The 11705-nt window shown below is 37.6% G+C and overlaps 1 protein-coding gene and 1 long non-coding RNA gene across 12 annotated transcripts in view; one reads left to right on the top strand and one right to left on the bottom strand.

Moving 5' to 3' along the window:
• Positions 1 to 1418, top strand: part of LOC126764259 (uncharacterized) — a 13358-nt gene extending 11940 nt beyond the window's left edge. For 2 of the 3 annotated variants that reach the window (XR_007667839.1, XR_007667838.1), the window contains exons 2-4: positions 625 to 730; positions 765 to 900; positions 975 to 1418. This is a non-coding gene — a long non-coding RNA (uncharacterized LOC126764259). Of the gene's footprint in view, positions 1 to 257; positions 565 to 624; positions 731 to 764; positions 901 to 974 lie in introns of those variants that run through there. The other variant, XR_007667837.1, reaches the window with a different exon arrangement.
• The window catches only part of LOC126764041 (protein unc-13 homolog 4B), a 324201-nt gene that overhangs the window by 88215 nt on the left and 224281 nt on the right, over positions 1 to 11705 (bottom strand). The window lies entirely within an intron of this gene.

Here is an 11705-nt window from a genome sequence, read left to right as displayed (position 1 = left end):
ATTTTCGTACAATTATATTGTTTTTTCTTTGTAATATATTATTAATATTTACGGAAACAGTTTTCGGTCTCTACTGAAAATGTTCAAATTTTGAGTTGTTACACTTTAACGTAACAAGTGCGATATGTTTCAATTGTAAATTACTATTAAAACCCGCGCTTTTTATTTATTAAAATATTGTATGTCCGTATCTTTTGTATTAAAGTACACCCTAACACGTGGACTTGTACGTGCTTATGATTTGTGCAACTGAGAGTTCGTTGTAGAGATCAATGCGCTATTTACAGAGGTATACACGATTTGTTTGTATTAGGGGTATTCAGACCAGCCTTGTTAATTCGTTAGTCGTTATTCGGTAGTTTTTGACACGTATTTTGTTTTTGTAAAATTAACAGACTATCGTTCTACCGAGTAACGAACTATCCATCTGGCAAGCTTGGTAATTGTTTCGTTACTCGGTAATATCACATCAGCTGTTTATTTGTTATTCGTTGCTTTATATATTTTTAAACGGGAAAAATTAATTTGGTGCTCACTTCGTGAATTTGGAAAAATTTTGCAAAAGTAAGTATGTATATCTTTAACAAATAGTTGCTTTTTATTTCATTAAATAGTTATTTTCAGTGGAACCTCAAAAGAAAATACGCAGGAGGGCAAAGCCTACAAAAAATGGAGGGAGGAGGAAAACCATTTGGTTCTAGAATATTTACTAGAAAATGTGGAAATTGAGGTAGCTCTTTATACAATTATACGTCTTTTTATAGAAACCAAACGCCCAATTGTACTACCAAAAATTAATTGAAACAACAAATATCGATGCGACTACGGACATGTTGCGCTGCAAGGTCCTGTACTGTAAGCAGATGTATAATAAAGCTGAGGGGTGGCGCAAATCGACAGGTGCTGGAATAGGAATACGGCTAAAATGTTAATTGAAACTTTTTTGGTTTTTTAATAATTCTCCGTTCTTTCAGCAAAACTTTCACAAATGTGTTCGAATTATGAACGGTTGTCGGTTCTATTTAGGAGTAAGCCGAAGCCAATTGTGTTATAGACGTGCAACTCTGAAGTGTCACATACTGCAGCGATTTTGCAGACCTTGTAGAGGTAGTGGAAAATGCAGCCGAATTATCACAATCATCTGCGGAACCATCGGGTTCACTTAACGACAAAGCAGAACAGACAACAGTAGGAGCAGAGGTAGCAACAGTTCCTCCTACCACTTCGTCGTTCCTCGAAAAAGTGAAAAAACGTCCTCCAAAGAATATTCTTAGTGAACTTAAAGATATACAAAAGAAAACAGAACATTTTTTTGAGCCACGAATAGAAATTGAAAAAGAAAAGTTAAATAAAGATTTTGAAATAAAAAAATTGGAGTTAGAGCAAAAAGAAAGACTGGCAATGATTGAACTAAAGTACAAATATAATATATAACAATTTAATTTGTTTTTTTAAAAAGAATGAATTTTATATGCTATTGCTATTTTTAATAATTTTTAAGAATGTACAAATGTATCTATATGTGATATCTTGAAGTAATACAACTTTTTATATGTACATATATAAAAATGAAAAATCAATTTTTGATTTTATTGTAATTTTTAATTTAATTAAACAGTATTTGGAAACATAAGATGATATAACGATTGTCTTTTTAATTCAAAGCTATTTGAGATCGTTTGTTCCACTTCTTCTTCATAAATGTCTTCATTTGTACTCTCGTTGAAATTCTTATTTTCACTGTTATCAAATAGCATGTTGTGAAGAATGCAGCATACTAGTATCCATTCTATATAGAACGACAGCTAGCTGTATATCAATCGCGAATTGCTTGCCACTACATTTTTTAAAAACTTCATCACTTGATATGAGGGTCAATAAGTGAGTAAATTGAGTTCTACACGCAGCATTTGACGGAACCGATTGTCATCCATTGTGGTTAAAATATCATCGCACCAGTGAATTGACTTTGGAACAATATTTTCTACACCTCTACGACAGTTTAGCGTCATGAGCAAATCATCATACACCTCGTCAATGGTATCCTCTACCAAATCTTAATCTTCACTGAATATGTCTTGAAATAATTTGAAAGTTAGTTCCATGCTCCTCTGTACATCAAATTAAAGTACTTACCAGTAATAAATTTGATCTGCTCCACATAATTTTCAATTAAATGACTGACAATTTTTAATTTTGCACTTAACTCTTTAATAAAATTGAATCAGCTATTTCGGAATAAAATTTACCATACTACAGAGGTAGAGCAAAAAGTATGTTCACAGTTAAGCCTTTTAACGAAGTATCAACTAACGAATTACCAAATTAACAGGTTTCGGTCTGAATACCCCTATTATGTTTAATTTTTTAATCAATTGAGAGCTCGTTAGGACAGGCTAAAGTTTATGGCATACTAACTGTACTGCTGTACGTATTGCCTGTGGAGACTCCATATTGCTCATGGAATACTAATTAGTATGCCATATATTGAAAGCAATGAACTGTCACTTCAGCAGTTTGACAGATGAGTTTGCATTTCTATGAAAATTTCGAAGAGGCAACACATCCCATTTACACATATACCGACGGCAGTTTCATTTCGGTAATATTCAATTTAGTAGAGCGAGTATTAAGACGGTTGTGTTATATTATAAAAATAAAGCACATTTTCACAATAATTTAATAGATTTTTCCAAAAAATTAACATTTAGTTTAATATTGTTAATTTGCGGAAAAATTATACAAAATCGATTGGCTTATACAAGCATACATTAAAATATCAATGCTCATATTAAATTTATTATTTTAATTGCATTTGTAGAAAAAAGTATATTTTTCCTTTTTAAATTTTCTCCATCTACATACATATATAAAAATTTAAACAGTTCTGGAGCTCAAAACATGCGCTACATCAGCTCGAGCCTACCTACCCGACGCCTTTTGGTAGCTGATTATGTTATGATAATAAATGCCCACATACAGATTTGGCAATGGCAATATCAATAAATTTGACAGTTAGTATGCCATAAACTTTAGCCTGTTGAGATGTCCCGTTATGTTCGCACTGGGAAGAGAGCGGGAAAAAGGAATTGAAAAAAAAAAGTGCACACGTTTATATGTAAATATGCACTTTGTAAATATCTTTCGCAATATGTAGGTATAATATATGGTATTTGCATTAACCCTCATCGAGACCCTCGGGTCTGGCCAGGCATATTTTGTTTTTAAATGTTATTTAAATATATTTAGAGTGTAGCAAACGACTTGCGCTTCCAGGTAGCTTCCCAGAATTGTATTGTCTATAAAATTCAGAAAAAAAAATTCAAGGATATCGTATCGAAAAGGACGAAAAAAGGATATTTTAATATTACACCTTAGTGCACCAATGGTGCTTGGCTAGACCCCATATATTTTTTATGAAAATATATGAACTTTGGTATGTTTCTATCACTTCGCACGGTTGATTTATCTGTTTTCATGTTCGTTACATGTCCAAATTGGTTTGTATGTTTATCTAGGTCAAATACTTTAGCCGCTAGAGCGTTTTAAAGGTTAAGAAAAATGTAATTTTTCCCAAAATGTTACATCTTTTGTGGACGCTATTGCCACGCCCCTGGTGAGGTTGAGGGCTTTCCTGAAAGCCTCTGGGGTGAACTAACTCGCAAAAAGGTTTTAATTCCCCCGGCCAGATGCCACCCCAACTGTAGTGAAACAAAAGGGGGGACATGGTGAAACCCAATTTTCGCCTGTTGCCACGCCCCCGGTGGGGCCTTGGGGGCGAATTATACATTTCCTGAAAGCTCTTTAAATTACCTAACGCTAGAGCGTTTTAAAAGGATAAGAAAAAATGTAATTTTTCTCAAAATGTTACATTTTTTGTGAACGCTATTGCCACGCCAAGCGTGAACAAGGCAGTCAATTTGATTTCAACCAAATCGAGAGGTAACATATCTATATTGTACATATATGAGCGTAAATACAACACGTATTTCCATACAAATGTACTTGAGCGCTTTTGGTAGCTCGGCTATAATGGCGTAAGCGGTCTCTACGCCAATAAAGAAGAAGAAGATTTGGTAAAATGCCTTTGCTCCTCTCCTAATCGTTTCCAGTTGGTTTGCCTGTTCGCCTTATTCCAATTCCGGTTCTCCACCTGGCCACCTCCTTGTGCTGTTGGGTTGTTTGTATGTTTGTATTGTTTGTTTTACTGATCGCGCCCGTTTGTTTCTTTGTTTTAGTTTGTGTTATTCTTTAGGTGCTTTTACTTTTCGCGTCCGATTTATGTATTTTTTGTCCGTAAAGTTTTGTATATTTTGTTGATTTTAAGTTTATGTTTTTGTTACCGCAGTTTTGGTTACTTTTTTTGTGTTTTGCTCCGCTCAACTTTTTTATTTTTTGTCTTTTGTTGTATAGTATATGCTACTTATGTTTGTACATTTATTAGTTATTATTATGTTTGTTACTTCACCGCACTGCACCGGTTTTTGTTTTGTTTAAATTTGTGGTTGGTTTTGCCTTTTTAAAATTTTGTCATCACGATTTTAAAGTATTTTTTGTTTTCTTGGACAAACCCAACAGTGCCATTCGGAATGGCTCGAAGGACCATGAATAATTAACAACTCAATTTATTGGAAAATACAAACTACTGAATTTACTTGCGCGAGTGGTTAAAATGAATAAAGGGTAGTGTATTTAAAAGGTACAATTTATTTAAAGTTATTCTTTGTTTGCAGTACAATGTTTTGCAAAATAATATATCGCGTCGAATCGAGGAAGAATGTGTTGGCTCCAGTCGGCGTGGGCGGAACGATGTCAAGTGCGGCATGATGTGCGAAATGTGAAAACGAATGTATGTAACTCATTTAAACATCCTGGGCCCCTAGACGAATATTTTGCCTAGTTTTATATGTATAATGTGAGACATTTAATTCGGCATAATGTTGGTGGAGTAGCCGAGGGAGCCGAATATTAGCTGAAAGAAGCGATTTTGGTTGTAATACAAATTTTTATTTTATGTAAGTATTGGTGCTTGAGGTAGGAATTTGCTTTTGTGTGTTCTAACAACTTATTATTATAATAAACAACCATGGGGTAGAGTGGGTGGATGCTTAACTCATTAAAACACCGCTTACTTATTCAGGTTTTGCGGAAATGCCTAAGAAGACTAGAGATTGACTACTCAAACCACGAACTAGCCGCGGAAGAGTTAAAAACAACACCAATGAAGCTAATCATTTAAAGCCAAAAAGCATATTCCCGAGAAGAATATGAATATGCAAGTTAATTATTGACTTTAAAACTGTTCATTGACCATAAAGGAATTATGCGAGCAATTCTGCAGCACTATCATACAATGAGCGTATAGTAGCCATATGTCAAAACAGAATTCTGGATACTCAAAGCATGGGTGCTGATTAAATCAATCACTCATCAATGCAAAACGCGCAAAAAATACTCAACAAACACAAATAGTGGCATCTCTTCCAAATGAAAGAACTATCGTAACCCTGCCGTTTGCTCCCACTATTATCGATTTCACTGGACCCTATGGCATCAAAAAAAAAAAAAAAACAAACTGCACTAGGAGAGCATGACTAATCACCAAAGAATATACATATATGTGGATTTGTATGCTGCTCAACTAAAGCAATACATTCACCCGGTTCTCCTCAAGGCGTGGATGTACATGGAGCGTTCCAAAGTAAACAGGATCTATATGTCGACTGGTGCGTTAGAATCTTCTATCTTTATCGATTGTACAGTGAGAATTTCATTGATTGGAAGTTATTGCGTTTTAAGGATCAGTATGTTTGTGTTATCGGTGCGAAAATGAGCTGCGAACAAAGAGCCAACATTAAATTTTGTTTTCAGTCATCGACTAGCTCTCGCGCCGATAAGTCGTGTCTTTTGCATTTCGAGTGTTTTTTTCGACATTTTCTGTTTCTTCTTTTCGGACCTTTTATATACGTTTAATCCGTTCTTTCTTACTTTTCTCTTTTACTGCTCGCGCGCAGAATCTTATTAAAAAGTGCGCATCAGTGTTCCTCGTGCAAAATGGCCCCTGGGCCTCAAATTATCGAGGCGAATCGTTTCGCCGTATTCGATACAGGACCTGGTAAAAAAAAAAAACGTAAAACTGGTAAAAGTGTTTCGGTTATGGATTTTCTAAAACTCCCAGATATAAAAGTTGAGGACCCAAAGTTCGTAGTGATGGAAGCTATTCCAGCTTTGCCATTTATCGTGCCATTAAGCAAATCTCTCCATATCTACCCTTCGAGATGGTGTACTACTTCAGCTTGTCATGAATAACGATATTGCAAAAAAATTCCTGAAAGTAAAAGAACTGCCCAACATTTGTTCAATATCAGCCACTCTATACGAGTCTCTCAACCAAGTAAAGGGTACGATATTTGCTCCATTTCTAAACAACGTTTCAGAGGAGGAGATAGTAATCGAGCTCAGCTCTCAAGGGGTCGTGTCAGTATTTAAATTTAATAAGTTTATTGAAGGAAAACCGCACCCCTCAGGGGTTTTGTTACTAACCTTCAACCTCTAAAAGTTACCAAATAGAATTGACATTGCCTGGTGTGCACTTTTGGTATCAATATATTCCTTCGCCAATGCGCTTCAAAAATTGCCAACTTCTTGGTCACACAGCAAAGCGCTGTAACCGTTCCCCTCTTTGTGTTAATTGTTCACTCCCTCCCCATGCCCCATCTGATTGCGAACGCATTTTTTACATCAACTGCTTCCAACAACACGCATCATCCTCTAAAGATTGTACCAAATTCTTACAAGCAAAATAGATAATAAAAATTAAAACAATAAACAAATGTTCAATGCGCGAGCAATAAAAATTCATAAGGAACAAACATCACCAGCTTTTCTATCCAATAACACATATGAAACAACAAACACTAACGTTGACTCTTCCACCACCATAAACACTAACAAGATTAGTTTTCGCAGCAACACTCAAAGATCAAATTCACCAAAAATCACTAAAAATAGCACTCAATCTAAAAGCATTACTCCTGTACAGCAAAGTCCGCGATTACATGAAGCAACTTTTGTTGCTAATTCTCGGGCGATTCTCTTTTGCTGTCGCCCATTACCTTCACACGAGCAACTTGTGTTGCGCAACTCGGTTCGAGTTTTTTTATCATTCTCTTTCACTTTACTTTAACCCATTGTCTACTCTTTACTTTAACCCATTGTCGTTTCTTTTTCCTTATAGGAATTTGGGCCACTCTATCACATATATTAATCAGCTCTGTCAATTAAGAAATACATTTTATTTATTAAAACAAAGATATATCTCCCTTTTTACTATCGTCTGAATCAATTTGTATGGCTTCCTCCATACATTTCACAATATCTTTAATTAATTCGATTTTTTCGTCATACTCCATTTTCTAAAATATTTATATTATATTACGTATATTTGTATACATATTTGCAAATTACTTACCAAAAGATGAAATTAAATTTTTTAAATATATTCAAAATATTAATTTCAAAAAAAGATACGTGTATTATTTTGTGTACCACTTTTTCAGCACTCACCGTGTATTTTTCCCAAAATTGAAAAGTATAAAACACAGGTATATATGAAATGAACTTAAGAGGTTCGCAAACTTGTAATGTGAATGTACTTTCGGATTTATTTTCCCAAAATAGGTATACAGTATATTAATGTTAAGTTTAAATGAGATGCTCGCAAAAAAATGTAAAATAAAATTAAAATTTTCGCCTCACAAAGGTTACAAAATATTTTTGGTTAACGATGATGTTCGCGGAAAAAAAGTAGACGTTCGCCAAAAAAGAATCGTGTCGATCGGGGGATATCGTAGCGCCAGAATGTCTTTTTTAACAAGTTGTCCGTCCTTTTGTATTTTTCTTCGGCGAAAGTAGGTGATGGTGTGTGATGTCATTGTGTGTGTGTTAGAGCGTGGTGGATGATGCGAGGAAAGTGATGATGAGTGTGGGGAATGTGGCGAATCAGTGTTGCATACGTAGATGTGTGGGATGATGTTGACGGGCAGAAGTGGGAAGGCTGATACCCATTTAGCCATCCTGGCCCCCCTAGGCAAATTTTTAGCCTAGTAATCGCTGGAGTTGTTGCAGCGTAGCGACCACGTTGCTGAGACCGGTTGGACGGCGGGTTTGTGGCCTAGTACGCTGTCGCCGTGTTACGTTGTGGTGGTGTCGCGGACGCGAGTCGTCCGGAGTGGGAATTGGCCTTCGCTGTTGCTGCCGTTTTGAACGTCGTTTACCCCCGCGGTTGCGTGGTGCAGAGTGTCGCCCGATCTCGGGGCTGGTGATGCGGTGCAACATAGTGTGGTGTGGAAGCATACACATTTGACACACATAGCCGGACGTACACTCTTGTGTGGTATGAGTAGGCGACAGGCAACTCAGGCAATGGCCATGGGCCCGGGCAACCTACTGGCGTTGTTGGGAGCTGGTGTTGGGACAGCCCCAGGGCGTGGAACGTGGACAGCCGAACGGACAGTTGGCATTGGTGCTGTTGCCGCATCGATATCCATATTTATCTATAGAAGAGGTTGTCGTCATTAGATATTTGTTAAATATAGTGGTGAACTATGTTGCCACGTGGTGTGGCATGAGTGGGTCGTCATGTGGATCGACCCTTTTACGTTATTTTTGGTTTTAATAAATTATTGTTTGTGGTATATTTGGCGGTTTTTATCGGTTTATTGTTTACGGTTTATATATCGGTTTTTTCGGCTGTTGGCAAAAAGCATAGTTTAACGACCGGCCTGGTTAGTGTTCCAGTTTGCGTGCGGAGAGCGACTACGCGAATATGACCGTCGGAGCTGTAGTAAAGCTTCTCTATGCGGCCAAGCCGCCATTCGGTAGGGGGGAGACAATCGTCATTGATCAAGACACAATCTCCAAGCTGAGGCGCTTTTTCTGGTGTTTTCCACCGGTACCTTCTGTGGAGGTCCTTTAAATAATCTTCTTTCCATCGGCGACTGAATTCATGATGGAGAATTTTAATTCGTTCCCATCTGTTTAATAAGGAGAGCGTCTCCACGCCTGGCTCAGGTGTGGCCAGGATGGGCGCTCCTTTAAGAAAGTGGCCGGGAGTTAGTGCTGTTAAGTCTGAGGGATCTTGCGAGAGAGCTGCGAGAGGCCGTGAGTTGAGAACGGCTTCGATTCTAGTTAACAAGGTCGTGAATTCTTCATAATTAAATTTATAGTTGCCAGCTAGCTTCTTGAAATGAGTTTTGAAGCTTTTTACAGCTGATTCCCATAAGCCGCCCATATGAGGGGCGCTTGGGGGGATGAACTGCCAATTGATACCTTGCGGAGCGTATTTTTGGACAATGTCAGGTGAGACTTGTTTCATGAAATCTACAAACTGTTTTTCTGTAGCTCGTTGTGCTCCGATAAATGTTTTGCCATTATCGCTCATTATTTTTGCCGGGAAGTCTCGTCGTCCGACGAAGCGGGCAAATGCCGCGAGAAAAGCCTCCGTCGTCAGATTAGTACACAGCTCAAGGTGTACTGCTTTTGTCGTGAAACAGACAAAAACAGCCACGTAGCCCTTCATTAGGGTGGGAGATCTTAGCATGGACGCCTTTATCATAAAAGGCCCAGCAAAATCGACACCTGTGGTGGTGAAGGGCAGAGCGCGTTCAGGTGGAAGTGCTGCCATAATCTGGGTTCGCATTTTCTGCTTATGCATAGTGCAGATCTTGCACATGAAAATGCACTTCTTTATTTGGGGCTTAAGTCGGGGTATATACAATTCTTGGCGAACCATATGTTGCATGAGGCGATGTTCGGCATGGAGCATTAGTATGTGGATATATGCGATGAATAAGGTGGCAAATGGACACCTCTCAGGTATAATTATAGGGTGGCGTTCATTATATGTTAGGCTTGAATTTGCAAGCCGACCATTCGCACGAAGCAGACCTTTCGTGTCTAGAAATGGATTTAATACTAAGAGTGAGCTCTTTTTATCAATCGGCTTCAGTTCTCTTAATAATGATATGTCGCGGCTGAAGTAGCGCGTTTGGGTTGATGTGATAAGGGCGATTTTTGCGTTTTGCAAGTCTTGGTGCGTCAAAGTATCGCATTGGGGATAGGTTGCCCCTTTAACTTTATGCTTGAGTCGCTCTATGAATCTGAGCATATAGGCGACTACTCTGAGCGCTCGGGGGAACGATGAGAATCGTTCAAGGATGTCAGTATCATCCAGGCTTGTATGATAAGTGTCGATTTTTCGACTTTCTGGGGCAATTATGTTGCGCATGGGCGATTGTGGCCAAGAATCGGGAGATTCTGTTAACCATCGTGGGCCATTCCACCAGAGGGTGGAGGTGGCAAGATGCAGAGGTTTGCATCCTCTTGTACCTAGATCAGCAGGATTGTCAGCACTGGCTACGTGTCGCCAAGTGGCTGATCCTACTAGGTCAAGTATTTGAGAAGTTCTGTTGGAAATATATGTTTTCCACGCATGTGGTGGTTTTTCTAACCAGGCTAGAACTATTTCGGAATCGGACCATAGATATAACTTGTATTTTGCCATGTCCAAGTGAGTATGCACCATGGAGACTAGCTTGGCTAATAGCAGAGCGCCACAGAGTTCAAGTCGTGGTAGACTTATCGTTTTTAGAGGTGCGACTTTTGCTTTTGCCGCCAGTAGGTGGCTTGTGGTGGCAATATCGCTAAATTTAAAATTTTTTAAAAAATTTTTTTTGGTTTTCAACCCGGGAACATTTCAATCAACCTGATTTTTTTTTTTTCCGGGTTTTGGGGGTTTCGTGGGCCCCTTTTAATTTAACTTATTTTTTAAAGGGCGTTTTGTTTCCCAAGGGGGCTTGGGGGTTGGCGTTTCCCAAATTTGCCTTCCTCCGGGCTCCAAAATGAGCCATAATTGGGGGAAAAAATTTACCACCGGGAAAATCTGGATTTTTTTAAAATTACAAACGGGAAAAACCAAGGGTTTTCCCCCCCCTTTTTTCCCTTTTTTTTCAGGACCCTTAAAAAAAAAATCGGGAAAAATTTTTTTAAAAAAAAAAAAATTTTTTTTGGGGAATCTTTTTATGGTTTTTCTTTTGAAAACCCCAAATTAACCTTTTTTTTTATTTTTTTAAAAAAAGGAAAAGATAAAAGGTTTCCTTTAATTTTTAAAAATTTTAAATTCTTTTTTTTTAAAAAAATTTTAGGGAAAATTTGGAAATACAAAAGGGAAAATTGGGTTTTAAACGTTGTTTTTAAAGGTTGCCGAAAATTTTGGTTTTCGCCGTTTGGGTGTCGAATCAAAAAAAATTTTTACGCCGGAAACTGTTTTTAAAAAGCCATACAGGGGTTTTTCGAAAAAATTCGTAAAAATTTTTATTTTTTTCCCCAACTTTTCATAACCCCTTTTGAAAAAAAAAACCCCAATTAATTGGGGGGCCCAAATTTTTTTCCCAAAAAAAAAACTTTTGGGAATTCCCCAGATTCCCCCGAAAATTTTTAAAAACCGGGGTTTTTTGCAGGGGGGGCGGGGGTTTTTTTTCCTTTTTTTTTTTCCGGGTCCCTATGGAAAATGGGGAATTCTTCAAGACCCCCATATTTTTTTGAATTTTTTTTAAAGGGTTTTAAAAATTGGTTTAAAAGGGGAAACGGTTTTTGTTTAAAATCGTTTCCGGGGAAACTGTCAGTAGTTGGGTTTTTTAAAGCTT

This window comes from Bactrocera neohumeralis, unplaced genomic scaffold, assembly GCF_024586455.1.
Source record: "Bactrocera neohumeralis isolate Rockhampton unplaced genomic scaffold, APGP_CSIRO_Bneo_wtdbg2-racon-allhic-juicebox.fasta_v2 cluster09, whole genome shotgun sequence".
NCBI lineage: Eukaryota > Metazoa > Arthropoda > Insecta > Diptera > Tephritidae > Bactrocera > Bactrocera neohumeralis.
This window is presented reverse-complemented; position numbering and strand designations above follow the sequence as displayed.